This window comes from Dermochelys coriacea, chromosome 3, assembly GCF_009764565.3.
Source record: "Dermochelys coriacea isolate rDerCor1 chromosome 3, rDerCor1.pri.v4, whole genome shotgun sequence".
Lineage (NCBI taxonomy): Eukaryota > Metazoa > Chordata > Testudines > Dermochelyidae > Dermochelys > Dermochelys coriacea.
The window spans coordinates 41,672,463-41,700,360 of NC_050070.1; positions in this window are offsets into that span (position 1 = coordinate 41,672,463).

Consider the following 27,898-nt stretch of genomic DNA (forward strand, 5'->3'; position numbering starts at 1 on the left):
AAATGTCTATATCAGCAGTGATGTCTAAGCTCAGTTGCCACAAGACTGAGTTGAATGTGGACATGTACAAGCTATGTTACACTGAGGACTACCCTTTGATGTGTGGAATATCTATGAACCAGTACTATATTCATCTTCTAAAACTAACGATTCACCTAGGGATAAAACTGATTTAAATAAGATGTGCCAGCTAACTGAAAGTCCTGTAAGTTTGCATAAGGAAAACCCTAGAGGCTCTGTTTTTTTTTTAATTTCTTCTTTTTGGGATCAAGAGGTCAGTGAGATGACAGAGTTTAAAATATTTAAGTGTAAAAATTCTAGGATAAATTCAAAACACCTAGAATCATTATTATTATTATTTCAAAGAAATAATCCTTTTGTTTTGCCTGTTCTAGGAAGTAGGAAATAGATTTGCAAACAAGGATGAACTTTCAAGGATGAACAGCAAGGGCACTTTAGGGGGAAATGCTGATAAGGATGATTGATTTTCTGCCTAATTTATAAAGTTTTTATGAGGGTAAAGTTTTATTTTGTTAGGCTCCCAACAATTGAAGATGCACTTGATCAAGAGGCTGGTCCTATGCCTGAGATTTTTAAAGCTGCCTGGGGGCTGTGTGTGTTAGATGCCAAATTCACATGAATGTCAATGGGATTTTTTTAAAACCTGAATTGCCTAGGCAGCTTCCAAAGAAACTTTAGCCTTTTAAATGCTAATCTGCATGCCAGGACTTGGGAGAGGCAGAATTGTGTAGGTCATGGGGAAGTATTGAATGAGAGGATCTGGGAGAAAGGGAAGGCTTTGATCTCTGATGTGCAGGCACCTTTGGCAGCTGATAGTACTACTACTAAATTCTACTAGGTATTGGCTCCCCTCCTCTAAACTTTCATAGAGGGAAGAGTGTGGACTAGAGACATCCTCATTAACTCATTTTCCGGTTCATTAACATACCCCAGACTCTAAATTTCACTGCCTTAGAATTTAGATTGCTCTGCTGCATTCCTTATCACTAAAACTAAAGACACTTACCCAGCAAGCCCACATTAATACCCAGATCAACCTCAGCATATACCCGGTCGCTCAAGTTCCATCATTCCACAACAAACTCCTTTCCCCACCTCCCCCACCCCACCTTTACAGCATATAGGTAACCACAATATTCACTTTCACTTTCTCACTCAGATACAAAGCCTGAACTCTTACATCAGATGGATTAAGATTTATTACTTATAGGTAACATCTATTTTAATTGTATGTCATGCTAATGTGGGTACTCATTTTGTACCAAGTCACTCATTTTGGGGGGAGGGGGAGAATTGATAGCTTAAATCTGCATCCCCTCCTCCCTCCTGATCAGTTCTCACATGCCCCTTAGAACAGCTGCATGAACCAAAAAATCCCTGGCTGTTGCAACAAGATATGTTGTAGTCATAGGCAGTTTAATTTACATCTTTACCACTAGGGCTTCTTGAGCTTCCCCCTCCTTCTCCTATGGCACTCAAGATAAACAGCATACCAGAGGGGAGCACTCTTTATCATCTTGATGGTGGATGGATATGTTTGATAGTGCCTATATCACTTACCCAACATCTAATTTATTGAGCTGTGTTAGGGTTGTGCTACATGAGTGTGCCTGTTTAGTTCTACATCTAGGGATGTAGGTAAGGTTGATCTCTATCAGAGTAGTCTGATTTATTCATAGAACAGGCTGCTTTGCAAGGAATAATCAAATTCCTAGGGAGCATTCTGGACTTATCAGGAAGGATCATGTGGGGGACAAATCCTGCAACCTTGACTACAGGGGTGTCATGAAAATTTGAGTGTCCCACAGTCCAGATCCAGTAAAGAAAGTCTATAACAACATAATACAGTATTGCAAGGGCTGAATGCTACTTTCTGCTGCATAAGAACACAAAAGAATGAGAATAGAGTGAGCCTTTTACCACCCCACAAGCAGCAGAACCAGCCCTCTCCCTAGCATTCAAAAGAAATGACAGAACGAGGAGTAATGGTCTCAAGTTGCAATGGGGGAGGTTTAGATTGGATATTAGGAAAAACTTTTTCACTAAGAGGGTGGTGAAACACTGGAATGCGTTACCTAGGGAGGTGGTAGAATCTCCTTCCTTAGAGGTTTTTAAGGTCAGGCTTGACAAAGCCCTGGCTAGGATGATTTAACTGGGACTTGGTCCTGCTTTGAGCAGGGGGTTGGACTAGATGACCTTCTGGGGTCCCTTCCAACCCTGATATTCTATGATTCTATGAAATGAAATGGAAACCTGGCTAATGTGCTGGTTCATGCAACTTGGTCCTACACACCATTTTCTTATGAATAAAGAGTATACAGTCCCAGCTATCTAGCCAATTGCCTTAGCAGCACCCACTGCTTGTTTTCAAAGCAGTATCAGCTGTGACCTACACTGTCTGTTCTTCAGGCTTCCCTTAGTAGTGGATTCTTTTCCTATCCAGCAGGATTTCTGGAACAGAGGATTCATTTTCAACTGTCCCAGTTTTCTCCTCCAGCATCAGATAGAGTAAGGTTTGAAACTTTTCGTATCCAGGGTTAAACAGACTTAAATTTCCAATTGTGTTAGCTTTCATATAACGACTTAATTTGCGGGGGAGAGGACTGGTAGGACAAGAGGAAATAATTAAACTTCTTCACTCTTAAGTTTCATCTGGCACATAGATGAACCAAAGAAATTGAATATACCTTAATTAAATCATATCAAAGGACTTTCTTGGCCACATTCATCATGAAACATAAGAGCCTGATTTGCAAAAAGTATTCTTGAAGCAGCCTTCCTGAACAAACAGCAACAAGCCACAAAATGTTCTTAACAGTAACTAACTCTATGAAAGACAAGAGAAAATCTTCCAGTGCTGAGAAGATTCCTGTACTAACACACTATGACTGAAATGGAATAACATTTCATATAAGGTATTAGTCCTTTAGCAAAAGACTAAGTAAAAATTTACTCAAAATTTTATCTTATCTGTTTAAAAAGTTATATTCTGATCTCTTTCATATAAGTGATTTAGATTCAGAGGACTTGAGTCTCTCACTGGACTATGGTCTATGATTTCTATTAAAATAATAATGGATATTATATAAATACCTCATGCATCAGTGGTGGAATGTAATACACAGAAGTACATATATACATTCCAGGATAATGTCTATCTAGCACTAATCTAGGATTTGTACGATAGAAGTCAATGCTGGAAAAGGTACATTTAAAACCCTGTTTTTTTCCTACCTTAGGACAATTTGATATTCAGTCCTTAGAGATCCAATGAAGAAAAGTCAGATGACATGACCCACCAACAAATCCTCTGCTTTCTGCCTTCCCTGCAAACACCTCCCAAAAAGGGGATGCAGCAGGTGTGGTGTCTATTGGAACAGCAGTTGTAAAACAGCTCTGTCACTATTCCAGAGTGTGACCTTAACCACCCCTCTCACCTTTACTAAGCTTCCTTCACACCGCTAGCTTTAATTGATCTGTGCAGAAAGTCTTATTGTATGTAGAGTCTATGGAGACTACATTGGCATAACCATGTTGCTGTAGCTATGCCAGCATAACCTCATAGCATTGACACAGCCTAAATCAATGAAAGGGCTTTCCTATTAGTGTAGGGACACCCCATCCTGAACAGTGGCTGTGTTGAAAGAAGCATTCTTCTGTTGACATAATTACATCTACACTGGAGGTTAGGTTGGCATAGCTATGATGTTTTTCCACTCCCCTGACTGATGTACTATGCCAACTTAACTTTAAGTGTAGACTAGGTGAAAGACTCCATTTTAAGTTGCTTAGTTACTGCTGTGATGACCTATTATTTCCACAGCAATTTTGTATGCAGCAGTTATGCTGGCACTTAGCTAGATGCTTTCTCTCCCCCACCTGCAGCTAGATGCAAAGGGGAAACTGGAAATGTCACACTTCATTACTACAGGAGAACACAACAGTAATAAGTAAGCGTGCCATACAAATAAATAATTAATCCTCCTTTTATACCTGTTATGTGGATTTATTATCTGCCTTTTGCAGATGGGAAAACAGTGGTCCAAATTCGGTTTACCTCAGTGGAGTGACATTAAGGATTTTGTGCAAAAGCAGAGTTCAGATGTTCATACTTCATAGCCCCAGGGAAGATCTAATAGACCAAACTGTCTGTCAAAAAACACTTGCAATATAATACAGTACTTATGGCAACATAGGTAATCACTTATGTTATACCCCATTATATAGAATATATTTGCTGCAACCAAATGTAATGCATCCACAGCTCATGTCCCCCAGCAAGCTATAGATACATTTCTTACATAGTAGTTTCCTCTTTTAAAGTTGCATTCACTGCATTTGGTGAAAGCTGGGACTGAATGGAATGTATAGTCCTGTTTGTGTCTTTTTGTAACTTAAGGTTATGCCTAGAGGGAGTCTTTATGTTTTGAATCCAATTACCCTGTAAGGTATTTACGTAGAACCATACCATACTTAGAACGACAGGACTGTGATATTGTGTATAAAACCCATATCAGGGTTAACGACTTTCTCTGGGCTTGAATAACTCCACTCCATTGCACCTACAAGACATGTCAGGCCTGCAGGAAAGAAGTGAAAGGGAGATGTCCACACCAGCTGACCTGAGAGGAGAACAGATCTTAAGGTCCACTCCAGGAGTTGAGGATTGATCTGACTTCAGGGACTGCTTGTATGACCACTGCTAGTCCAATCAGGCCTACTTTCCCCTCAGAGAAGGTGGGCCTGATACTGGATGATTACTTTGGAATTATTACCAGGACTCAGCAGTATGTTCTAATCAGGACTATGGCCTGCTTGAGGCTCTTTGAAAAAAGGGAAGTCTGCTGCAGGCATCTGGTGTTTTATTTCCTTTTGGATCTTTGATAGCTGAAGGCCGAGTCCTCCACAATCAGACCTCTGCTGTCAATTGGCTGGAGACTGAAGACCAAAGTGTCATAAATATAAAGGGAAGGGTAAACACCTTTAAAATCCCTTCTGGCCAGAGGAAAAACCCTTTCACCTGTAAAGGGTTAAGAAACTAGGATAACCTCGCTGGCACCTGACCAAAATGACCAATGAGGAGACAAGATACTTTCAAAGCTGGGGGGGAGAAAAATAAAGGTTTGCTCTGTCTGAGTGCTGCTTTTGCCAGGAACAGAAAAGGAATGGAGTCTTAGAACTTAGTAAGTAATCTAGCTAGATATGCGTTAGATTATGTTTTGTTTAAATGGCTGATAAAATAAGCTGTGCTGAATGGAATGTATATTCCTGTTTTTGTGTCTTTTTGAAACTTTTACCTTGCATGCCTCAAAGCCTTTAATGGATTTTATCCTCACAACTTCACAAACATTGTTGCCACATACGTTTTATCAGGACAATGACTAGCAAATTGAGTATTCCAATGATACCTCACAAAGCATGCTTTGTACAAAGGTTATTACAATATGTGTAGGGTGTGGACATGGGTACATTCCATCACAACACCCAGTGGATTCAACTGCTTCTTCTTTAGGGTTCAGGCAGCCTATTTGCCCCTTGGGGTATTTGGACCCTGATTGTCATACCCACTTCTTAGGAGAGTGCCCAAGCCACTGGACTATAGAGTGATTCTCACTCTCTCAGACACAAATATTATTTAATTAAAGTAGAATAGCTTCAACAAGAGAGACTCGTATCATAATGTCCCCATAGTCTAGTGCAGGGGTTCTCAAACTGGAGGTCCAGACCCCTCAGGAGGTTGTGAGGTTATTACATGCGGGGGTCGCGAGCTGTCACCCTAAACCCTGCTTTGCCTCCAGCATTTATAAGTGTTAAATATTCAAAAAAGTGTTTTTAATTTATAAGGGGGGGTCACACTCAGAGGCTTGCTTTGTGAAAGGGGTCACTAGTACAAAAGTTTGAGAACCACTGGTCTAGTAGTTAGAAAACTCCCCGAGAGGTAGAATAGATGTTGAAATCCCTGCGATAGGGCAGAGCTTAGGTTACACACTACCAACCAGTGATCGGTTTAGGTGGCATCTCACCTAGTATGCTGGCTTTTGTGATCCCATTCTTAGGCTCCTGTCCCCACTCATTGTATAGGGAGTTTAGGAACCTAGCTCAGGCTTTCTAGATCCCATTGTTATTCTAGTGATTTGCCAGGTGCTAGAAGTTCTCATTGGAGAGGTGGCATTGCTGTGAGAGAAAGAGAAGCTGAGAACACAATATTCAGTTCAGAACATAGGAAAAGTTTTAACAGTTAATATTTTCTACAGTGAAGACCCACAAGAAATTATAGACACCACAATGAGATCACTGCCTCATTTTGACAGACACTGTACAAACAATATACTAAGAGTGTCCCTCCTTTGAAGAGTTTACAATCTAAACAGACAAGACAGACAAAATAAGGATTGTTGTCCCCTGTTTTACAGATGGGGCACTGAGCTACATAGAGATCAAGTAACTTGACTAAGGACATGCAGGAAATCTGTGGTAGAGCCAAATAACTGAACTCAGATCTTCGGCATCCTATGCTCATGTTTTCACCACACAACCTCACTTTTCCAAGTGGGTTGGACACTGTGGGTTGGCCTCTCTGCCATCCCTTTTGTCAAAAAGAAATTAAGACCACATATGATTTAATAGTATTCCTAAAGAATCACTTGTTGGGGGGGTCAGGTACTACTTTTAAAAATAAATTAAATAGAAGAATTATTTGGCCAGATGGTGCTGTGAATTTAAGATTTTCCTTGTGGTTGCACCATTGGCTAATTTTTTTTAATACCTTAACTCAGTATATTTGTATATCTTTCCATCAATTTTACATTTAAAATAGAAATAGTTGAATCTAGAAGGGAAATGTTCTTGTCAGATGAAGGGAGTTTACAGCGACTCAGTGGCTCCAGGGTTGACTCAACATGTTTATATTCCTCTCTTTTATCTAAGCACTTATGAATGTAATGTCTCTGAAGCCCTTTTGGGTTAAGTTTCTCATTCGTGTTCTCAGTTCCCAGCAAGCAAGCACACAAAACAAATCCTTGAAACAGTGAATTCAGTGAAAACAGTCAAAACAGTGAATAACATGGGGAAAACACCTACCCTATGCCGAGGTTTTTATCTTAAAAAGAAAAGTTCCTTAGAATCCACAAAGTCTACAAGGGATGTAGCTACTGCTAGCCATTTTACATAGAAAACACTACCATGATGGATGGCAATATAAAGCCCACAGATAGATAAGATAACTGAAAAGTCAATTCTATGGAAAGTGATAAAATTCCATTTAGATATGTACAATTTTTGAAAATGTGAAACCTAAAAAAATTTGGACAAATGAATTTTTTCTTTAAAATACGTTTTGTTTGTACTCAAATCATTAAAAGAAACACTTTAAAAGCAAACTGCAACTGATAATCCTTAGTCATCAGGTGTACCCTTGGCACATATGCATTGATTTTTAGTTAAAAGGAATGAAATTATAACTATTTTCTACTAATAATTTAAAGGTTCTTTGCAAAGGACCTGCAAAAGGGGGTTGAAACTCCTTTTGCTCCTTTATGTTATACATAGAGTAGCAGCCGTGTTAGTCTGTATTCGCAAAAAGAAAAGGAGTACTTGTGGCACCTTAGAGACTAACAAATTTATTGGAGCATAAGCTTTCGTGAGCTACAGCTCACTTCATAGAGGAGTGTGTTATTGTGTGCACCCACAATCAGAGCACCCCTTTGTGTCCAGATGTGCATTGCTGGAGTTCTTCCTCTCAAGTGCTCCCTTGTATGTCCAGCTCCTGTCTCTCTCCAGGTCATCTCTCAGTCCAGTCCCCTTCTGGTGTTAACAGAAAAGTCCCAAAACAGGACAATCCAAAGTCTAGTGGCCTCTCAGCCAAGCCTTTTGACCCATCTGAGACTTTTTTTTGGGCCTCTTTAATTTTTTAAAAGCTTATACTTCCCTGTCTTGATCTGTGGGAAAGCTGGGGAACTCTGGTCCACCTTCTCCTCTGGATTGCAGCCCAAGGACCCTGTTCCAGGCAGCTAAATATTCTTCCTTCAATACCTTACCACTTCCTGGCTCTTATCCTTGTCCGGCTTGATAGCATCTTCCACAAGTCTATGAATACCCCTATTCCCACCATGCATTGGTGGCAGCTCATGGCTCAGTTTCCTCCCAGCTTCTCTGACAGTAATTGAGCTATATTTCAAACAGTCCTTCTGGTTTCCCTTCTTAAAACAGGAGTTCTGTGCACACACTTCCCAACTCTTCTCCTGGAGCCTGGGTTGTGGTTCAGGCAGACAATAACTCCCTCTTTCAAGCAAGAGACTCCCCCAGTTATTCTTCTGGAGCATTGGGTTGTATTTCAGACAGTCCCTTTGTCTCTCACTTCTCAAACCTGGATTGCAACTTAGACCAGTTGTCTGGCCTTAGGAAGCTTTTACTTCAGCTGGGCCCTTCCTTGTCTCCCATCCCTCGATTAGTCCTCAGAGGTTTCAGCAGGCAGCCTTCTGCAGATAGTATCTCATTCCGATGAGGGAGGAGGCAATATACATGCTGTTCCCGGACCTACAACTCATTCCAATTGGCTAGGAGAGAGGGTAGACTTGCCCCACCTATTCTACAAGGCTCCAGGGCTTTAAAGAAACAGTAATAGGATTTCCTTCATGGGTGGTGGTGTATTAATACATTTGGGAAGAGTAGCCCCCAGCCCCGGAGAGCCTGGTGGGCGACACGGCCCCAGCCCCAGCACAAGTCATGGCACAAGGAAAGAGCCACAGAGTGGAAGCAGGAGAGGGCTTGGGGGTGGAGCATGGGCAGGCTCACGCCTGTCTGTCTGGGGAGGCTAAGCTTCCTTTGGCTTATGATACCCGCTACCCATGTTCAGAACATGACTTCTTCACTGGACTTTTTCTTAATTCCCAATATCTCTGAAATCCTTGTATATCATAGACTCTCCAAAGATTAGGGTTGGAAGAGACCTCAGGAGGTCATCTAGTCCAACCCCTTGCTCAAAGCAGGGCCAACACCAACTAAATCAAGCTTGCCTTAAAAACCTCTAAGGATGGAGATTCCACCACCTCCCTAGGTAACCCATTCCAGTGCTTCATCACCCTCCTAGTGAAATAGTGTTTCCTAAATCCAGCCTAGACCTCCCACACTGCAACTTGAGAAAATTGCTCCTTGTTCCGTCATCTGCCAGCACTGATAACCTATATCAGACCTCCTAAAAGCTTAAAGGGACATATGACACAATGAGCGTGGGCAGCACTCTAACCCTCACCGAGACAGACTGCCCAATCACAGTATGAAGGCTTTTTTTATTAAAGACATTAAGGCCATGTCTACCCAGCTTATTAGAAGACTTTATGGAAAACTAGGTATGTTTATGACAGAATTATAGTAAAACCTGGTCGATTGAACAAAAATCCCATTTCAGTTTGATTGTTTTTAATTTAACACCAATTTAATTCCCACACATGGGAGAAAAGCTCTTTTTGTTAAAGAGAGCCCCTCTGTCTCTTAAATTCAAGCTGCTGATCCTCAGAATCAATGATTCCTATGGTTAGGCTGGAGATGAGTCACAGCTGGAGTGCTGGTTGGCAAACGGAAAAGCATTTAGTTTAGTGAGAAGTGAGGTCCCTTGTGCTAGAGTAGTCTAGAATTTAAAAGAAAATATCAAGCTTTCTACAGATTTTTTTTTTTTGGAACCATCTTATGGAATTTAATAGTAAATTCTACTCCTTCCCTCCCCCCCCCGAACCCCTCCAAAACATGAAGATAAGATCTGAAATTCCTGATATACTTGGGGGGGGGGGGGAGGAGGGGATAACCCATTCCATTTTGCTTCCGTCTGACCCCAGAGTAAAATAAACCCCAAAACTTAGACTTACTTTCTATAGCAAAAAGAAACAAACAATGGCATAAGCCCCTCCTCCTTTCTCCTCCCCTTTCAGGTCACCTTTTTAGGTATACCAAGTTGTGGCACTCCAAACATACAGAGCCACAGAAGAGGAAAAAAATCTCCAGTTACATATAGTATAATCAGACACCTAAAGTAGAATGCCACATGTATTTGGATCAGGCCTTATCACTCTAATCATAGTTTGATAGAATTTTAGCAAATTCAGATTAAGATTTTTTTCACTTATAATTTGAATGTTATCAAAAGATTTAATTTAAATCTCAAGACATTGTAAGAAGTGAAAGCAATAATTATTCTGCATGATAAATAGATCCTCCTCAGAACTGCTACCTGTTTTGGAGCCTGTCAAAAGTAATTAAGGAAAGAAATTGTGCAAAAGATGAAGCAACACCCCAGATACTCATTGGGCAAACCTGGGAATACTCACCTGAAAGCACTGCATGTATTTTGCTCCTGCTCTTTTAATTACTCATAGGAGGACTTATCTTAGAATGGCCTCACCAGAAACGGTTTATCAGACAAGCATTTTGTCTATTTCTTAATTTATATAAACACAGGATGCAGTCCCAGAAAGCATTATTCTCTGAATTATTTTTACACGTGAGGAATAGCATTGTACATAATGAGATTTCTTGTGGAAGTATGTTTTTGCCAGATCGGGCCCCATATACACTAGATTACTATATATATTTTCTCACATACATACCTATCTTTATTTTGATATTTAAACTATACATACTTCTACTGGATCTAATAAATGCTCCAACTCCATTAGTATTACTATTAATGGTTGTAATAATAGAAAATAAATGTAATTTATATGCTTCCATGTCTGAAGATTTCTGGATGATTAACAGAAGACTCTAAACTAACTAAACAAGAGCTAATAATTACAAAAGCATATAGCTAGCAAACATAAAACCCTCCCACCATCTATCTGAAATTAGAAGATCTTGAATCTCAGCCAAATGAATACGCTGACACACAAAGATGGAAAGGGCATTTTCAGACTCAAGGGCCATCAATGGTAAAAGCACTGTCTCCTCTGTTAAGATTATGAGAAGATGGTCAGCAGCACCAGTAATAACATTCTAAGGCCTGGATCCTGCAAACACTTACATACTTGCTTAACTTTAGGAGCTGCATATTCCCATTAAGTCAATGGGACTACCTACGTGTAGGAAGTTAAACGTGTGTGTATCTGTATGACCAGGGCCTTAACTGTACTAATGAAACAGGGCACTGGGCAGACCTAAGATGTATCACTTCTATGTTCTTTAAAGGTTTATCTATTACAGTAATCAAATTTAATTAACACGTACTGCTGTTTGGAAACATAGCTGATGACGTTACCTAATGTGAGCAGACAAAGGATTGCACATTTCTGACAAAATGTAAGTCATTATAAAAATCAGCTAGATTTCTTACTGTAAATGGAAAATAGGTCTCCAGCTCTGCAAAAGTGTAGGCATGCAAGTAAGTCAGTGGAACTACTCGCATGTGCAGATGCTATGTGCATAAATGTTTGTGTAATCAAAGCCTTACTTTTAAAACTTAATAAAGCCTGATTTTTATAATGACTTACATTTTGGTATAATATGAAAGGTCAGTATGAAATTGACTGTGTCTTTGATATTTGAATGTCAGCAAAACTCAAACTAAATATTTAATGTGTACAATGTTTATTTTCTTCTTTAGAAGTGTACCACATTATACTATACTTTATTTACACCCCCTTAATTGCAATTAGAGTTCATAATTCCAGTATGATTAGTCTTTGATTATCACACTGAGAATAATAAACTAATGACATCACTGTTTTGTTCCAAACATAAATATGCTAGTATGACTGCATAAAATATAGTAAAAACCATACAGATTGAAATCTTACCCGTGTTGTACACTGGCACAGGAGAAGGGAAGAAGGCACAAAGTTCCTCTTTCTCCTTCCTCCTCCCATTAATAAAATAGGCAGATTATACTCATGTCTTGTTTAGACTAAAATTTCAGATGTGATCTTAGTTAATGTATGTTAACTAACACATCCTAAAAGTCTAATGTAGACAAGCCACACTGTTTGAAATCCTCCCTCCTGCCCCCTTAAAGTTAGTGACAAAACTCCCATTTCACTTCACTGGGGCCAGGATTTCACCCACTGCCACATTGTAAAATGGTTAGGTTAAAGCCTATACCCCAACCCCTCAACTTTAATTTGACCAATTTCATATGCACACACAATCATTTTCCATCTTACAAGTATAATCAGCCAACTGATTAAACTGGGATTTACTCTCCCAACACCTTTGCCACTTCGTCCTCAATAGATCTTCTGCTACTAAACCCACCACTGCTCCCCCACTCCTTCCAAAAATTAATAGGCAGCCCCCTGTGCTCCCCCTTTAACCTCTCCCTCAGCAGGCCACTACCCACTTGCCCCCAAGGGTTCCAAAGTCCTCTAACCCTCTTATCCCTCTCTATGGGTGCTTCCCAGTCACAGGCCTCTATCAGTTGCCTCCTTCAAATCACAGGTGGGTAAAATCTTCTCTTCCTTGTTCTCATTTTCCCCCACAGGCCCACTCTGTGCTTTCAATGGAGAGAGAAGCAATTGAAAAAAGCTGGCAGTGCCACCTCCCTTTTCTTCCCCATCTGCATTCAATGATACTATATGATACTGAAGGGGCTAGACACGGCCAGTCCTTCCATTTACCCACAATTGTTCTCTCCATTGTGCATCTGGGAAGAAGAGGAAGAGAAAGGCATGGTTTGTCTGCTTAAAGAAATAAAGGAGAAAGGATTTAATTGGTGGGGTCTAGCACCATTAGCCCTTCATTACCAGCCACTGTTGCTGATGGGAAAGGAGAGTTCACCATAGGAAAGTCCATGAAGGTTCCTCTGAAATGCCTTAAGTGGCTATCTAAATATGTTGTTTACATTTAATTTTATTTCCAACATCACATAGTTTTGAATCACTGCCAATCACTTCTTTCGCTCCAGATAACTGTTTTACATTAGCCAGCTAACAGAAATTTCTTCACAGTAAGACTAATCCAGGCAACACATTGAAGTTTATTCACAAGTCTCACTTTTTAAAATTACTTCTTACTCAGAATATCAGCACAAAATGATTTCAATGTATTTGCTATACCCTTGTGAATTAAGCTTGTGATTAATTATTTAGCTATACGTAGTATTGCCAATCTCATGAGATCAAAAATAATGAAATTTTAAAAAAGAAAATATATTGTGTGGTTTTTTTGGTCTGTCTTTATTTTTCAACTCTCCCTGTCCATTAAAATTAGTGTTGCCCACTCTGCTAGTTTAATTGGGTTAGATGATTTCAGTGCCTGCTTCAGGAGCTCTCATCCCCCCATCTGCCTATTCTCTGGCTAGCAATTAATCATGTTCCTCAACCCTCCCTCATCCAGCCCCAACGCACCTTAGTTCAGTCCCTGCCATCAGCTCCATTCCCTCAGTTTAGCAGTCTTCTGGCTCCTTCTGGGATTCACTTATGAAATAATCACAAGAGTTGACAATACCATGTAAGTCTACCTCAAAAGATATTTTTAGATTATGTTTTCTTTCTTTGTGTAACTTTCTTGAAGTTTACTGGATTTCATTAAGAGTGTGAAGTTTCTCAATTTTTAAAATTAAATGTAGGTTCCAATTAGAGATGGGCCCAAGTTGTACAGTTTAACATCTGAAATTTACCAAGTGTTGGAGATATTGTGATCCGGGACTTACCTTCAGCATTATCTTTATTTTCAGTTAAGATCTAATGTCACTGATAAACTGTTTCATGTGTAGATTTCACAACATGTTTAACTCCCAATTGCTTCTACTAATATATACAGAAATAATTTAAGGTGTTATGTTTTATCACACATTTTTTATCAGACTGTTCCTTTTGTTAAAACCAGAAAGATCACACAACCACGTATCCTGATGCTATCATAAATACTATTCTAACTTGCATTTAATTCACTGCTCCTAGACTTCAGGATTACAAAATAAATCCTTGTTAAGAAGAAAGATGAAAGAAATAATAATAATTAAGGAAAAGCAGAGAATATAGCATTCAAATAAAAGTACACTATTGTTGAGAATTAATAAACTAAAAGATTCAGGTTTTTGACTCAGACAACTTGAGAAAATAATTACAAGAAGCAGATGTTCAAGAAGAAAATGGAATATTAACATGGTGAATAGGTGGTTCTGTAGTTACAGGACTTGCCATCAAAAGACCTTTGTTCTCTCTCTAGCTATTATGCAAACATTCTTTGTAACATTTTGGAAGATGGCAAATATAAACTGATAAAAGAAATCCTTTTTTTTCCACACAGCAAATAATTAAATTTTGGAACTCAGTATCACAGTTGTAGAGGTTTAGACTTTAGTGGGATTCAGAAAGGGCTTGGACATTTATAAGCATAGCAAAAATATCCACATTTATCATAATTCTTGATACATTTTTGGAAGAGATATGAAATCTTATGCTTTGGGAACTAAGGCAATTTCTAACTATTAGAGATCAAAATAAGACCTAATGAGGGAGGCAATTATCCCCCAACTGCCTACTGCAGGGTTCTTACGGCTTTCTCTGAAGCAGCTAGTACTGGCCAGGGTCAGAGAGAGGTTTCTAGACTAGATGGACCCTGGACTGATTCAGTATTGCAATTCCTATGTTCCTTATCTCTTTATTGTAGTTGCTCAGCAATGGCTTAACTTTCAGAGGTGCAAAACAACTCTAGTTGGGGTCAATAAGTGCTTTTGGTTCTCAGAGCCTCTGAAAGTCAGGTCCTAGTTGAGGAGCCCCAAATTAAGTCACTCAAAAGTGACATATAGTCATTAGTCCCTGAGTCTCACAGAAAAATAGGAAAATATCTACCTCCTAGAGATGTTATGAGAGAAAGCTAATGTTTCTAAAGCAGGTTAAGATCCTCTAACAGAAGTGTTTATAAAACTGAAAGTACAAATATGCATATGAAGGCAGGTGCTAACTAGAGCTGGCCAGCAAACATAATTTTTCTCCTGTGAAAATTTTCAATCTTTAAGGGGAAGAATGTATGGAATAAAGATAGATAGTAGAAAACAAAACAAACAATCAAATCCAACAACAACAAAACCCCAAACATTTCAAGGGGTTGGGAAAATAATTCTGAAGAATTTCATTTTGGGAGAACTGAAAACATTTTTTTCAGCCTGCTCCCAGCTCCTCAGACAGCTGCCTCATAGGGCTGCCTGATTCTCCACCTGGATTGTTGGGCAGCCCCAGCAGGCAGCTGTTTGGGGAACTCACGAAGCGCAGGCTGTCAAGAAATGAGGTAGACAGGCACCCTAGCTAGCTAGCCCGGTTTCTGTTGAAAGTTGGCAGAATCAACACCTTGCTGCAGAAAGTTTTAATTCTGTAGTTTCAACGGTCTCTGATGGAAAAGTGTTCCATCGGAAATATTTCAACCACTTCTAGTGCTAACATTTCCCAGCTCACTCTTTATGTTATAAAGTTAATGAGCGTTCACAGTTCAATCAAAATGGAGAATTTTTTCCCGGACAAATTTGTAAAAACATTTCCTTTAGACTACACATTCAGCTTCACTCAGATCCAAGCATTTACATGTTTGCAATAAAATTAATGTTCCAAAAAGTGTCTTAATTTCACCCCTGTGTCAGAACTATTCCACGTAACCTAGGACAAGAGCCCCCATCACAAATTCTCTAAGGATGAGTTAAAACTCAAAGCTTAAAGTCAGCAAATACTTTTGGTGTCCTTTGCAGGCTATTTCTCCCTACTTTAACATGGTTGTTGATATCCAATGTGAGATGAAATCTGAAATGTTTCTTAGTTGGCAGGACAGTCTCTGTCTATAATGTAAAAAGAAAAGGAGTACTTGTGGCACCTTAGAGACTAATACGTTTATTTGAGCATAAGTTTTCGTGAGCTACAGCTCACTTCATCGGATGCATTAAGTGGAAAATACAGTGGGGAGATTTATATACACAGAGAACATGAAACAATGGGTGTTACCATACACACTGTAAGGAGAGTGATCAGGTAAGGTGACCTATTACCAGCAGGAGAGCGGGGGGACAGGTGGGAGGACCTTTTGTAGTGATAATCAAGGTGGGCCATTTCCAGCAGTTGACAAGAACGTCTGAATGCTCTCCTGCTGGTAATAGCTTATCTTAAGTGATCGCTCTTGTTAGAGTGTGTATGGTAACACCCATTGTTTCATGTTCTCTGTGTATATAAATCTCCCCACTGTATTTTCCACTGAATGCATCCAATGAAGTGAGCTTCAGCTCACGAAAGCTTATGCTCAAATAAATGTGTTAGTCTCTAAGGTGCCACAAGTACTCCTTTTCTTTTTGTTACCAGACAGTTCTCCTTTCTCCCTATATCCCCATGTAGGAAGCTAACACCCACTCCTGAACATCATCAGAGAATCACTGCCTTAGACAAGGTCCTTCCCACCTTCTGGGAGGAGCCACCCCCTTTAAGGGCTGTTTTGAGGAGCACCAAAAATACCAACTCACCCAGGCAGAATGTTCACTGCTTACGGTAACTTTGCTTTATTGAAGTGTCTTTCTTACCAGGTTACCAGCTTCCAGAAGCAAATTCAAATGTGTTGGGTTCTAAGTGCTTTGCGGTACTGGAACCTTTTGTCTCTTTGTTCATCTATCTTTCTTCTTCTGCTTCTTGTTCTTTCCTCACTGAATATATCTTTTTTTAGGCTTTAATTGCTGATGTTAAGGGATCTCAGTGGTGTGTGCCTATTTGTGGTTTGCTTTTTCTCCCTTACTTGTTGTATTCAGTTTAAGCTCCAATATTAACTAAGTAAGGCACAGCTACATTCAGTATGGCAGTGAAATTCATCCCTGTGTGGGGTGTGCTATAGAGAAAGGCCTCCAGCAAGTGTAGCAATAGCTACAAACCTGTTATCACATGATATAGAGCATGCTGTTTTGGTCATCAAGAGGGAGAAATTTACAGGGGGAATGTGCAGTCACTGAGAAGGAATGCCTACCCTGTGTTACTATCCACAGTTTATCAGGGACTACATTAGATAATCTAAATGAAGTACAGGAATGCTCAACTCACTGGATGGATTCTGACCCTGCAACCATTCATACTACTTTGAAGCCAGTATAAAAATGTTGATAATATTGTAAGGTTTCTGGCAGGAATATACATTATTGAACAAAAAATGTTATTTTTTTTCTTAATTAATGGATAGGAATGCAACAGCCTAGCTGTGGTTGTGCTATAGAATAAGTCCTCCAGGAAGTGTAGAGAAGCTATGCTTCTTGTATACTCTAGATGCAGTCTTTGGTTTCCCCATAGACAAACTTCTCACTGGTGAGGAAGCAAAGAAGCCCAGGGCAGGGCAGATGCAGACTTAAGCAGTGGTGCTGGAACAGTTTTTATAGTGGAGGTACTGAAAGCTATTGAACAAAACTGCAAACCCAATATATGATGGAAACCACTTCAAGCCAGGGGATGTTGCTGCACCCCCAGACATCTAGTTCCAGCACCCCTGGACTGAAGCTACAAAGAGTAGTAGAAAGTTTGTTGCATAAGTTCTGTTCATAATACCAGGTTTCTGTGGACACTGGTCTGCTCTTCAACAGGGATCCTAGAAATCAGTTTGTCACAGATAATCTTTGGTTTTTACATTTTGTGAAAAAATAAAAACATACATTAATGATTAACTAAATTTTACTGAAAGTACCAGTGTCTCTTATTCAATGCGCGCAACCACCCCTGTTGTGGCTGATTTTTGAATATGCTTTAAATTTACAGTGGAACCTCAATTATCCAATCTAATTGGGACCAGGGCCAGATCAGATCGTCAAAAATTTGAATAATCAGGAGACGTGGCAAAGAGCTTTCTAACCCTTATTTTCAGATGGGGAGAGGGCTCAAGTGTTCAGCCCCAGGTGGCAGTGGCTTGGGCAGTCAGCCCTGGCTGGCCCCAGCCACCCGGGGCTGACATCCTGAGCGCCTACCTCCCAAGACTGACAGCCCAAGTTCCATCCACTGTCAGCAACAGATGACTGGTGGTTCGGTTAATATGGAGAACTGGATAAAAAAGGCTTGGATAAACGGTGCTCTTCTGTATATCAATAAAACACTGTGTTCAAAATATATAGTGGCTAGGGAAACTAAAGTTCAGCATTTTATTTTAATCAAGGACAAATGCGGATGTTTAAGATTTTTTTATCAGATACATTTTTTGGGGGGTGGAGGGGGCATAGATTGTCATGGAAAACTAGGATCCCTGCTCATCACTAATATGCTACATGGTACCAGCGGGGGATTGGGGGGTGGAGGAGAGGCAAAAGCATGCTGGAAGACCCAGTGAGAGATATATTGAAATGGTTGCTATAGAGCCTTGAAACTGCAAGTAACTCCCCACCACCTCTGAAAACTGGGGGAAATGCTGATGATTCCTGGAAATGGCTCATCAGCAATTTGAGATGTATATGAAAGTCACTGGGACAAATAAACTGGAAGATGAGCAAAAGATTGCTTTGTTCTTAACAATAGGAGGAATAATAGCCCTAGATGTATACAGTGAATTCCATACTGATAGTATGATAGTAGTGGGGAGAAAGAGGAAAGCTTTGCAGAAGTAATGAAAATATTTGAGGACCATTGTGTCCCTAGAAAAAAAAATGTTATTTACGAGAGAGAGATGTTCAGGATGAGAACACAGAATGAAGATGATACAATAGAGGAGGTTGTCAGAGACTTAAAACTAAAAAGTCAGTTCCACGATAATGAGAAGTTAAACAACTCTTTTATTAAAGACCAGGAGTATAACAATAAAAAAAATAAATGAACAATTACTTAGGGAGATGGATCTGACACTAGAGAGGGCAATATGCATATGTGAGGCAACAGAACAAACAGAAACACAATTTAAAAGCCCAGAAAAAGGCACAGAACACATGACTGGGAGTACTGTAACTAAATCAGCAAAGGAAAAGTTCACAGAAAATAAATTGGCCAAGGACAGAAGCATGGAAAGCAGGAAACAATGCCAGTAATGTGGCAGCCAACATGAGTATAAGAAATGCCCAACATTCTGAAAATAAGTAGAGATTCTAAGAAACACTACCATATTCCACAGTGTACATAAAAGCAGGAAAGTGCATGTAGTAAGTGTAGAAAGGGATTCCTCAAATGAAGTGGAAGAGCTGTTCTCAAGCACAGCAATGGAGGAGGTTGAAAACTTGGTATTGGCTAATTAAAATGTGCAAAAATGGCACTTATATGACATACAAGAGAGACACTATGGCACAAGTAAATGTAAATAACAAAAACTGAAATGGAAAGAGCCTATAAAAGTGGAATAGTTAAAAATGCCTGAAAGGCTATAATTTAGGAACAATTCCATTGTTAGGAGAGTATACCCTGACACTAAAATACAAAGGGAAAATGATGAAACAAGAGTCTGTGGTGGTATACAGAGGCAGTCAGTCTTCGGCCTACACCTGTAGGTGCTTGGTCTTGATAAGAGGATGTATACTACTATAGGGTTGCTAGGTGTCTGGTTTTCGACTGGAACGCCCAGTCAAAAAGGGACCCTGGTGGCCAGGTCATTAAAAGCCCAGCCGGCGGTGCAGCGAGGCTAAGGCAGGCTGCCAGAAGCAGCAGCATATCCCACCTCCAGCTCTTACATGTAAGGGCAGTCAGAGGGTTCTGCAAACTGCCTCTGCCCCAAGCACTGGCTCCGCAGCTCCCATTGGCCAGGAACTGCAGCCAATGGGAGCTACGGGGGCGGCGCCTGAGGATGCAGCAGTGCACAAAGACACCTGGCCACGCCTCCATGTAGGAGCCAGAGGGGGGACATGCTGGTGCTTCTGGAAGCTGCTTGAGGTAAGCACCACCCAGAGCCTGCACCTCTGACCCCCTCCCGCGCCCCCTGCCAGCCTGGACAACCCTCCTGCACCATAAACCCCACATCCCCAGCCTCACAGCAGAGCATGCAACCCCAGCCGGAGCCCTCACCTCCTCCAGCACCCCAACCCCCCTGCCCCAGCCCTGATCCTCCTCCTGCCCTCTGAACCCCTTTGTCCCAGCCTGGAGCCCCCTCCTGCACCCCAAATCCCTCACCCCCAGCCCCACAACAGAGCCCGCATCCCTGCCAGAGTCTTCAACTCCTGCACTCCAATCCCCTGCTCCTGGAGTCCCCTCTTGTACCCTGAACCCCTAATTTCTAGCCCCACCCTGGAACCCGCACTTGCAGCTCAGGGTCTATACCCCCTCCCACACTTCAACCCCTGCCTCAGCGCGGAGCCCCCTCCCATACTTCGAACCCTTAGATTCCAACCCCAAGTCCTCGTGCATTCCAAACCCCTCATCCCCATCCCCACCCCAGGGGTCTGCACTCTACTGCACCCAAACCCTCTGCCCCATCCAGAGCCCCCTCCCATACTCCAACCCCCTGCCTAAAGCCGGAGCCCCAAACCATACTTTGAATCCCACAACTCGACTCCCCCCAGTGCTCCTCCACCCCAAATCCCTCATTCCTGGCCCTACCGCAGAGCCTGCACCCCCAGCCAGAGCCCTAACCCCCTCTTGCATCCCAACCCACTGCCTCAGCCCAGAGCCCCTTTCCACACCCTGAACTTCTCATTTCTGCCCCCACCTCAGAGCCCGCACCCCCAGCCGGAGCCCTCACCCCTTCCCGTACCCCAACCCCTTGAGCCAGCCGGTGAAAATGAGTGAGTGAGGGTGGGGAGAGCAAGCAACAGAGAGAGAGGTGATGGAGTGAGCAGGGTGGGGGCCTTGAAGAAGGTGCGGGACAGGTGTGGACCCTTGGAGGAGGGGCGGGGCAGAGCAGGGGTGTTCGGTTTTGTGTGAGTAGAAAGTTGGCAACCTTGATACCACAGAGAGACACACAGACAACTTAGAATTAGATATGAAGTAAGGAAACGGGTGCCTCCCAGAACATACAAAATATGGTTGAGAGAAGATTCAAAACTTGCGATACATGTTACACAAACACTTCCACAAGCCTTAACAAAGAGGTTGGAAGAACATTGCAAAACACAATAGCAAATGGTATCATCCAGTGAATAGAAGAACCAATAGATTGGATTCACTCCTTAGTAATTGTACAGAAAAAGAGAAGCCATGTACATTTGTCTGTGCATGGATCCTAAGGAGTTGAACAAAAACATAAAAAGAGAAATTTTCACTTGCCCACATGATGGGAACTGTTGCCTGGTAGGAGACAAATTCTTCAGTAAATTAGATGCATCAGCTGGATTTTGGCAAGATCCTCTTGGACATGGAAAGCTCCAGGATCTGCACTTTCAAAACACCATTTGGCAGATACTGCTTCCTGAGACTGCCTTTTGAAATATATTCAACTGTATTTCACTGTACAATGAGCCAGATGCTAGAGGGACTAGCTGGCATGAAAGCATACATTAATGACATAATAATTTGGTGCAGCACTGCCACTGAACATCGGGAATGACTAAGGAGAGTACTGGAAATTATGAGTGCTAATAACCTTAAACTGAATAAGGCCAAATGTCAATTTCACACAACTAAAATAACGTACTTGGGAAAGAGAGTGACTTCCAAGGGAATCTTGCCCAACAAAACAAAGATTCAAGCAACACTGAACTTGACAAGACCTGAATATAAAAAGGAATTCAAAGGCTGCTAGGCACATAGAAATGTGTCAGCAAATTCATACCTAACTTTACAGCTCGCACAACTCACCTCGCTGAATGGACATGTAGGCCAGAGAATGAAAGAGTTCAATGATCTTAAGCACATTCTGACATCAGCTCCAGTGTGGCACTTTTTTGACACATTGAAAGAAGTCAAACTCTCCACAAGATGCCTTGAATGGAAGAGTGGTAGCAGTACTATTACAGTATGGAGCTGATTGGTTGCCAGTCTCTTATATATTTAGGACTACGATAACTGCAGAGAAAATATATGCACAAATTAAAAAAGTGTCACCATGTCTGGCATATGGATGTACACGATGGATGACTTTCTTTATGATCGTAGCTTCAAAGCAGAAACTTAACACAAACTGCTGACTGCAGAAACAGGGCTTGGAGAAGCACCACCAAGTATACAATGACAACTTTTGAAAATACAGAAGTATGATATGACCCTCAAATTTCAATCTGGATGTCACTTAGTAATGGCAGGCACAATCTATAGAACCTGTGTTCCATCTAACTATTCATCCCTGATGATCTAGAACAAGCATAAACATATGTGAACATGATAGTGTCATGTGATGTATCTCCAGGAATATGGGATTATTTGCAGACAGAAACAGCCAAATATGAAATGCTACAAGCAGTGATACAAATGATAAGTAAAGGAAGGAAATCAACACTTTCCACCTGGATATTCCCATTATAAAAATAAGCTTTCAGTAATCACAGGAGGGCTATTGAAGGGGACACAGGTCATGGTAACCACAATGATGAGAAGGAAAATATTGGAAGAAACATATAAAGGACACTTGGGAATGACCAAATGAAAAAGGAGAGATAGAAAAGTTGTAGATTGGCATAGTTGAATCATGACATTAAATAAATAATAAGGAGCAGATATGGAACATGTCAGAAGTAGAAAAAGTCTCAACAGAAAAAAAATATGATACTTCACATACAACTCACTTTTGCAAAGTTGGAACTGATATGTTCAACATGGGAAGACATGATTACCTGTTTATAATGGACTACTTTACCAATTTCCCAGAAGTGGTCACATTTGAAGATACCATATCAGCAACAGTTATCTCTATTTTGCATTGTCTGGAATTCCAAGAGAAGTAATGACTTGCAACTGACCACAGCTCAAGAATAGGGAATTACTGGACTTTGTTAAAATGTGCAACTTTCATCATGACACATCAAGTCCCAGATATCCTCAAGCCAATGGATTAACAGTATGTGGAGTATGTATCGTGAAGAACTTGCTCAAAAAAACAATTGATGGAATAGAAGATCCATATTTAGCACTATGCAACTAAGGAGATACACTGCTGCAATGTGGAAAATCACCAGCTGAACTCCTGTAAAACGGACAAATAAATATTCAGTTACCGGATGTGGGACAAAAACATAAAGTGATTAAGAAATCTGTGATAGTGAGGAAAAGACTGGACAGTACAACTGTCAAAATATTACAATATTACAAAATATTATAATAAAGGAGCAACACCTCTTCCACAATTACAAAAAACAAAGACTGTAGAATTTGGCAAGATGAGCACTGGCCAGTCAAAGCTACAGTGATCGAAGAGGAGTCACCTTGCTCATATTCAGTGATCACAGATGAAGGCAAATATCTTTTGAAGGAAACATAAGCATCTATTCAAGATGCCTGACAACTTGGCTGAGAAAGTGAAATAAGAACAGACAACATACAAAGTGAAAACAATTCACCAACTGACCCTGTTACAGACTGTGAGACTGAATAGTCTGCTACAGATGTTAGGGTTGTGTTGAAGCAACCTGAAGAATTATGTCAGTTTTTGTGTTTGTAATAGTCTAATTCAGGGGTTCTCAAACTGGGGGTTGTGAGGTGATTACATGGGGGGTCACAAGCTGTCAACCTCCACCCCGCTTTGCCTCCAGCATTTACTATGTAAAAGGGGTCATCAGTAAAAAAAAGTTTGATAGCCACTGGTCTAACTAAATAGTGTTTTAGTTAAGCCAGGAAATTTTAAAAGGGAAGATTTGCTATGGACTTGGGTAAATCCTGTACCCTTCCTATACACTCGAGATGTAGTTTTTGTTTTTCTGTGACACATTTCCTGTTGGAGCAGAAACAAAGAAGCTCAGGAGAAGGCAGTTGCAGGCTATGACTACATAGAGTGCTGGAAGTTTTGTTACCTCATTTTGGTACATATTTCCTCTTCATAAAAAGAGTCTATCTTGATGCCTATCTGCTTGTTAGAAACTACTCTGCCGTGGTGAGACAAAAGTCCTGTGCATTGCTTTACATCCAATTTCACTTTCAAAATAAGCCTTAAGTTCGTCTTAAGTGTACAGGGCTTTCACCAATACTGCTGCTCAGAGGTGGACTTCACCCTGGATGTTTACAAGGGTTCTCTGTGGGGTTTCCTGAAAGTCATAACAAAAGTTGAATCTGCCCCCTTAAGGATAGAACTGTGTTTCAATTAACTTCCCAATGTACTAGCAGAAAACTTATCATACCCCTTACATTGACTTTAAAGACATTTCCAGCTGTAAGTAAGGGTTTTTGAATTCTGTGCCTTTCTACTGATATTGCCTAGCAATTGTAAAAAAAAAAAAAAAAAGTAATAACTTTACATTTCTATAAGCAGATTTGAACCAGTGACCTAGACTGAAATGATTCCTTGCCTATATATCCCATTTCCCATCCCCATGACCCAGCCAGTCCATCAAAATATCTTGAAAGAACTATTGATTAAACAGACTTTTCTATGAAGATCAGAAACTTTTTTTAATTTCCTGAGCTGACATATCAGTCTTCACTCAGTTACTTGAATAACATCATATCGATGATATGTCAGTTCAGAAAATTCAAAATGGCACCTTCTGTAAAACAATTGTGCTTTAAAAACCCCAAACCTTAATATTTCTAACCAAAATACATATTCATATAGCTCAACAAGTTGTGTGTCTACTTAAATTAAGTATTACATTCTATTATATACATTACTGAATACTTTTGTTAAAGGGAAAAGGATTGAGGTAAAGATAAACTTTCCACTTAGAAATCTTAAATATCATAATTCAAAACAACAAACTGTATACTGACTTATGAGATTATAATGCTGATATTACATAAGACATCACGAACAATGCTATGGAACATGGGAATCCTCCTCCCCACATCTTTTCCCCCCTCCCCTTCTTATACTTGAATAAAAATAAGCAAGTAACATAGGACTCTTTTCACTGGATGAAAGACGTGAGGATTAGAGCTGCATTGTTTTTAGCTGTCATCATTCTTCTAGTGACCCAGATGTGTCATGTACTCAACATCTAAACACAGAGCTGAAAGTTGGATCGTCCAAGGAACAATTTTCTCCAAAGCTCCAGAATGAAGATGGTTTTAAGTAGTTTTTATAAGTTCCTATCAGGACAAATCCAAATATACAGTGATGAAAACAGAAAGTTGCAGCCAATCAACATAAGAAATAAAATCTACAAGAGTGAAAATTTAGCAACAACTTTTTGTTCTTTTTGCAGAATGAAAATGGTCAGTTTAGAAAACATCAAACTAGTGTTCCTGCTCCTGACAAAATGATTTAGTTTATTAATAAGGCTTAATCACTGACCTTTAAACAGAACATCATCCATGCTTTTTTTGCTGAATTGAAATTTCACCTCCCGTGGAGATTACCCTAACAACCCTGTGTACCTAACTTAATTTGCCCCAAACTACTTCTGATCCATGAAAAATAAAATGAAAATATTGAATTTCAATTGTTTTGCCATTGTTATTTGCTTGGGAGCAATGCTTTTTGGTCTTTACTAGCTCTTACTCAATGGATGCTGGATATAGACACTTCACCAGCTTTCATAACTGAGCACTGAACAAAGAATTCTGAGAGTTTAAACAGTGTGTTTTGTTATAAAAAGCAGTGACCATCAAGAATGCTTTGCCCACATATAGCCAAAACATTAAAAACGGAGGTGGTTGAAATGTTTTTTAAAAGATTGGAGGAAAAAATGGTAAAAATTTCAAAATCTTCCAGGGTTTGAAACTGATCCATTTTTTGGTTCAAAAATATCACAATGATTATCAAAATGTATTGAAAAATTTATTTTATTTATCTTTTTTTTTAACTGAAAGCCCTGTTTTATAGCAATTTTTTGACCACCATAGTAAGGTAAAAAGCTGTGAGAAGGAAGAAAAAAACCCAAATATACAAAAGGCATTTTGTGAAAAAAGTAAAACAAAATTTCTATAACAATGAAAATTGTTCACTTTCTTTGAAAAATTTCACAGGAAAAAAAATGTGACCAGCTTTCTTCATACACATTTGAATTTGCCCCACTTATCCTAAATATTGGGTTAGGGTTTTTGCCTTCTGTTATGCAGGAGGTTAAACTAGATGTTCTTAATTGTCCCTCTTGGTCTTCAAATCTAAGAATTCTAACTTAGATTATACATCCTTGAGGCAGGGGCCTACCTCCTTAATTTATCTGTAAAACACCCTGTATACCTATGATATTATAGAAATAAAAATATAATTTGATAAGTCCAGTGTTTTTTATATTGGTCTTGTAGATATTAAACTCTTGTTTTCTCTCAACTCCTTGCTGATATCTGAGCATTAAGGATCCTGATGCAAGATTTTGAACGCTTGGGGTGGCAATATAGTGAATACCTTGTGAAGTCAAGCATTCACTCTCCTTTGCCTCATGACATGTCTTATTTTGAGGAAGTGTTTCTCCAGTGAGTAAGGGTTGGCTGGATCAGATCCATGTTTCCCCAACCCACAAATCAGTGTAGAAATGGCATAACAATACCACAAAACCTGTTTTCAAAACATATGCGTACAAACTGATTTTTGATATGGCTTGGCTGTGTCTATAGTGACCAGAGCAACAGTTAGTACCTTTCTAGGAATCATACTAATCTACAATCTAGCAATCATAGCATCAAACAATCGCACTTAAGAGGAAAAAGATGCTAATATGCTTTCCCTGGTCATGTTATTCAGTGCCCTGTCCTCCTAGACTACTGGGAGATGAAGCTTGTACCAAAGTCTCAGATTTGCCCCTTATCATGATCATTTGGCCATTCTTAATACACCGTTCCGCAAGCTGCAGTAGTTTTAAAACTTTTTTACTAGTTTTCTTGATTTATTGGGTGGCAACAGAGAATAGTTAAAAGCATCCCAAGGTATTGCAAAGTACAGCAATATCATCATGTCTTTTTATAACTGTACTGTTCAATACTATCTTCTCATCAGTAGAGAACAACTCAAGTTACCCAGTGGTCAAGTTTTTTGCATCCAGAACTATTACTCTTTTATAAACTTTTAATATCCAAACCTAATGGAGGTAAGGGGATATTTTTAATCCCTTTAGTACTTTCAGATGTTTCAGGAATTTCCAGGTAAACTGCACCTTCTCTGCTGCTCAAGTATGGCTTAATTTACTTTGATTTCCAATGAACATTGCTGGCTGAATTGGTATGATGGACAAGCAGCAAAAGGGTTAATGTAAAAAATAATCTACACAGAGGTGGTGGGGAGAAGTTCACTCACTTAAAAGCACCCTTTAATATTTCACCTCACATTTCCAACATTCGGTTCTTCGTATGAGGTGAAAATGAGCACAAGTTTTGAAGCTGAAACTACAGAAGGAGCATCTCAAATATACTATTTTCAAAGACAGAAAACAATACAGTAATAACTTCTAACCACAAATGAATATGTGGTGGATGTGTAGTTAATGTACAAAAATAATTGCACACACATCACATGAATTTCTCTGCTTTGGTTTCTAAATACTTAACATGAGGGGGTCATACTTAACATACCACCCTCACAAAGATGTTATGAAGATTAATTGATGCTTGTACCTGCTTTGAAGATAAAAAGTCTATCTAATGAAGTACTCAGTGATTTTCTTTGATCTTACATTTGTGCTTTGTACTTCTGGTCCACCATAAAATATAAAGGTTTGACCTTTCCATATATTATTCTAACTAAATATATGCTTATATTAAAATGTCTGCTGCATGCGTCTGCATGCAGAGAAGTGAGGAAAGCAATCTCAGCATTTTCATTTTTAAGTGATTTGTTGCAAAGGGTACTGAATGGACTCCACATCGAGGTATCTTAAAAACAACTACACATATAAGACAAAGGTAGTTATTAACAAGACTTTTTCCTTTGTTCTCTAGAGGAGAATGATCTGTGGGATTGAGGAGATGTGATTGTAGACACATCAATTGACATATCTGTTCCTTAGTTTTCCTGTTTGTAA